Source organism: Corvus brachyrhynchos, unplaced genomic scaffold, assembly GCF_000691975.1.
Source record: "Corvus brachyrhynchos isolate BGI_N302 unplaced genomic scaffold, ASM69197v1 scaffold1912, whole genome shotgun sequence".
Lineage (NCBI taxonomy): Eukaryota > Metazoa > Chordata > Aves > Passeriformes > Corvidae > Corvus > Corvus brachyrhynchos.
This window is the reverse complement of record NW_008236495.1, coordinates 7,547-13,030: the sequence shown is the minus strand read 5'-3', so window position 1 is coordinate 13,030 and position 5,484 is coordinate 7,547.

The window sequence follows — 5,484 nt, the reverse complement described above, 5'->3', positions numbered from 1 at the left end:
GGGGAGTCCTGGGGGGATTTGGGGGGTCCCAGGGGGATTTTGGGGGTCCCAGGGGGATTTTGGGGGTCCCGGTGGGATTTGGGGGTCCCACGTCTGGGATTTTTTTGTATTTCTGGGGGATTTTTGAGGTTTCTCGTCATTCCCGGGAATTCCCAACGAACCCAATCCCATTTCCGGAGATCCCAACCCCGGTTTTGGGGTTCCCGATCCCATTCCCGATGTTCCCCATCCCATTTCCGGGGCTCCCAATCCCATTTTTGGGGTTCCCGACCCCATTTTTGGGGGTCCCGGCCCCATTTTGGGTTTCCCCATCCCATTTCCGGTGTCCCTGATCCCATTTCTGGGGTTAAGCCACGCCTCCTTCTGGGTCCCTGACCCCGTTTTTGGGGTCCCTGACCCCATTTTCAATGTCCCCGATGCCGTTTTTGGGGTCCTGATCCCATTTTTGGGGTCCCGATCCCATTTTTGGGGTCCCCAATCCCATTTTTGGGCTCCCCGATCCCATTTTTGGGGGTCCCTGACCCCATTTTTGGGGGTTTTGACCCCAATTTTGGAGTCCCTGACCCCGTTTTTGGGTTCCCTGATCCCATTTTTGGGGTCTCCGATCCCATTTTGGGGTTCCTGATCCCATTTTTGGGGTCCCCGATCCCATTTTGGGGTCCCCGATCCCATTTTGGGGGTTCCCAACATTTTGGGGCCATTTTGGGATATTTTGGGACATTTGGGGCCATTTTGGGTCCATTTTGGGGCTATTTTGGGGCCATTTTGGGATATTTGGGGCCATTTTGGGGCATTTGGGGATATTTTGAGACATTTTGGGGCCATTTTGGGATATTTTGGGACATTTGGGGCCATTTTGGGTCCATTTTGGGGCTATTTTGGGGCCATTTTGGGATATTTGGGGCCATTTTGGGGCATTTGGGGATATTTTGAGACATTTTGGGGCCATTTTGGGATATTTTGGGACATTTGGGGCCATTTTGGGTCCATTTTGGGGCTATTTTGGGGCCATTTTGGGATATTTGGGGCCATTTTGGGGCATTTGGGGATATTTTGAGACATTTTGGGGCCATTTTGGGATATTTTGGGACATTTGGGGCCATTTTGGGTCCATTTTGGGGCTATTTTGGGGCCATTTTGGGATATTTGGGGCCATTTTGGGGCATTTGGGGATATTTTGAGACATTTTGGGGCCATTTTGGGATATTTTGGGACATTTGGGGCCATTTTGGGTCCATTTTGGGGCTATTTTGGGGCCATTTTGGGATATTTGGGGCCATTTTGGGGCATTTGGGGATATTTTGAGACATTTTGGGGCCATTTTGGGATATTTTGGGACATTTGGGGCCATTTTGGGTCCATTTTGGGGCTATTTTGGGGCCATTTTGGGATATTTGGGGCCATTTTGGGGCATTTGGGGATATTTTGAGACATTTTGGGGCCATTTTGGGATATTTTGGGACATTTGGGGCCATTTTGGGTCCATTTTGGGGCTATTTTGGGGCCATTTTGGGATATTTGGGGCCATTTTGGGGCATTTGGGGATATTTTGAGACATTTTGGGGCCATTTTGGGATATTTTGGGACATTTGGGGCCATTTTGGGTCCATTTTGGGGCTATTTTGGGGCCATTTTGGGATATTTGGGGCCATTTTGGGGCATTTGGGGATATTTTGAGACATTTTGGGGCCATTTTGGGATATTTTGGGACATTTGGGGCCATTTTGGGTCCATTTTGGGGCTATTTTGGGGCCATTTTGGGATATTTGGGGCCATTTTGGGGCATTTGGGGATATTTTGAGACATTTTGGGGCCATTTTGGGATATTTTGGGACATTTGGGGCCATTTTGGGTCCATTTTGGGGCTATTTTGGGGCCATTTTGGGATATTTGGGGCCATTTTGGGGCATTTGGGGATATTTTGAGACATTTTGGGGCCATTTTGGGATATTTTGGGACATTTGGGGCCATTTTGGGTCCATTTTGGGGCTATTTTGGGGCCATTTTGGGATATTTGGGGCCATTTTGGGGCATTTGGGGATATTTTGAGACATTTTGGGGCCATTTTGGGATATTTTGGGACATTTGGGGCCATTTTGGGTCCATTTTGGGGCTATTTTGGGGCCATTTTGGGATATTTGGGGCCATTTTGGGGCATTTGGGGATATTTTGAGACATTTTGGGGCCATTTTGGGATATTTTGGGACATTTGGGGCCATTTTGGGTCCATTTTGGGGCTATTTTGGGGCCATTTTGGGATATTTGGGGACACTTTGGGGACTTTTGGGGATATTTTGGGGGCATTTTGGGGACACTTTGGGGACATTTGGGACATTTTGGGGCACCTTGGGGACACTTTTGGGAGATTTTGGGGACATTTCAGGGACATTTTGGGGACACTCCAGGGACATTTGGGACATTTTAGGGCACTTTGGGGACACTTTGGGGCCATTTTGGGACATTTGGGGACACTGGGGACATTTTGGGGCCATTTTGGGACATTTGGGGACATTTGGGGACACTTTGGGGGTGGCAATTCTGGGACACTTTGGGGACACCTTGGGGACACTCTGGAGGCACTTTGGGGACTTGGGGACGTGGTGGTGGTGGCAGTTTGGGGACAGTTTGGGGACATTTTGGGGACATTTGGGGGTTGGCAGCTCTGGGACCCTCTGGGGACACTCAGGGGACATTTTGGGGACACCTGGAGACATTTTGGGGACATTCTGGGAGGTGGCAGCTCTGGGACACTTTGGGGGCATTTTGGGGACCCTTTGGGGACACTCGGGGGGGGTGGTGGCACCTTGGGGACATTTGGGGACACTTCAGGGACATTTGGGGGACACTTTGAGTTCACTTTGGGGACACTCTGGGGACACTTTGGGGACATTTTGGGGACTTGGGGACACTTGGTGGCAGCATTTTGGGGACATTTGGGGACATTTTGGGGACACTTTGGGGGTGGCAGCTCTGGGACACTTCAGGGACACTTTGGGGACACAGAGGTGGGAGTGGCACCTTGGGGACACCTTGGGGACATTTGGGGACATTTTGGGGACACCTGGGAACGCTTTGGGGACGTGGGGATGGCGGTGGCACCTTGGGGACACTCTGGGGACACTTTGGGGGGGTGGTGGCACCTTGGGGACATTTGGGGACACTTTGGGGACATTTGGGGACATTTTGGGGGGTGGCAGCTCTGGGACACTCTGGGGACACTTTGGGGCACCTTGGGGACATTTGGGGACATTTGGGGATATTTTGGGGACATGGAGATGGTGGCACCTTGGAAACACCTTGGGGACACTTTGGGGACATTTTGGGACTTTTGGGGGCACTTTGGGGACATTTGGGAACATTTTGGGACATTTTGGGGACACTTTGAGGACACTTTGGGGACATTTTGGAGACATTGTGGGGCATTTTGAAACATTTGGTAACATTTTGGGACATTTTGGGGACATTTTGGGGGGTTGGGGACACTTTGGGGGGTGGCACCTTGGGGACACTTTGGGGACATTTTGGGGACATTTGGGGGACATTTTGGGGGGTGGCAGCTCTGGGACACTTTGGGGCCACTTTGGGGCACCTTGGGGACATTTGGGGATATTTTGGGGACATTTGGGAACATTTTGGGACATTTTGGGGACACCTTGGGGACACCTTGGGGACAGCCGGGGGTGGCAGCTCCGGGACCCTTTGGGGACATTTCAGGACATTTGGGGACACTCTGGGGACATTTCGGTGGCCCCAAATCCCCGATTCCCCCCCATTCCCAGCTTTCAGCCCCGGCACTCCCAGAATTCCCCAAATTCCCGGATTTCTCCCCAAATTCAGCGTTTTCCTCCGGAATTCCCGGATTTCAGCCCCGACCGCAACATTTCCCCCCAAAATCTCCCAATTCCGGCCCCAAATTCCCAGATTTCGGATAAAAATTCCCAATTTTGGCCCCAACTCCCCAAATTTTGGATAAAAATTCCCAATTTTTGGCCCCAAATTCCCAAATTTCAGCCCGGAATTCCAGTTTTTACTCCAAAATTCCCAAATTTCAGCCCCAACCTCAACATTTTTCCCGAATTTGGACCCGAATTCCCAAATTCCAGCCCCAAATCCCCAAATTTGACCCCAAATCCCCGAATTCCAGCCCCAAATCCCCAAATTTGCTCTCAGACCCCCAAATTCCGGCCCCAAATCCCCGAATTTGATCCCAAATCCCCAAATTTCAGCCCCAAACTCCCAAATTCCAGCCCCAAATCCCGAACCCCCAAATCCCGAATCCCCGAAATCCTGACTCCCCAAATTCCCAAATCTGATCCCAAATCCCCGAATTTCAGCCCCAAACCCCAAACCTCAAATTTGACCCCAAACCCCAAACGCCAAATCCGATCCCAAATCCCCAAATTTGACCCCAACTCCTCAAATTCCAGCCCCGAATTCCCAAATTTCAGCCCCAAATCCCCAATCCCCAAATCCCACATTCCCGTATTCCCAAATCCCCGAATTTGACCCCAAACCCCCAAATTTCACCTCCAAACTCCCAAATTTGACCCCAAATCCCAAATCCCCTCATTCCCAAATCCCAAAATCCGGTCCCAAATCCCCAAATTTGACCCCAAATCCCAATCCCCAAACCCCAATCCCAAATCCCCTCATTCCCAAACCCCAATCCTGCACCCCAAACTTCAAATCTGACCCCAAACCCTGAACCTCAAACCCCAAATGTGACCCAAAAGCCGGAACAAAAGCCGGAACCCCAAACCCCAAACCTGACCCCGAAGCCCAAACCGCAAACCCCAAACCCCTGAACCCCAAATCCCAAACTCCAAACCTGACCCCACACCTCAAATCTGACTCCAAACCCGACCCCAAACCCCAATCCCGCACCCCAAACCCCAAATGTGACCCCAAACCCTGAACCCCAATCCCAAATCCCCATTCCCAAACCCCAAATGTGACCCCAAACCCTGAACCCCAAATGTGACCCTAAACTCCAAATCCTGAACTTCAAATCTGACCCCAAATATGACCCCAGACCCCAAATGTGACTCCAAACCCCAATCCCACACCCCAAACTCCAAATCCCCAAATCCCAAACCTGGCCCCAAACCCCAAACCCCAAATGTGACCCCAAACCCCAAATCCCAACCCCCAAATCTGACCCCAAACCTGATCCCGAACCCCAAATGTGACCCTGAATCTGACCCCAAATGTGACCCCAAACCCCAAATGTGACTCCGAATCTGACCCCGAACCCCAAACCCCGAATCCCGAACCCCAAATGTGACCCTGAACCCCGAATCCCGAACCCCAAACCTGACCCCGAACCCCAAATGTGACCCCAAACCTGACTCCAAACCCCAAACCTGACCCCAAATGTGACCCCAAACCCCAAACCTGACCCCGAATCTGACCCCAAATGTGACCCCAAACCCCAAATCCCCTCATTCCCACACCCCAAACCTGCCCCCAAACCCCAACCCCGAC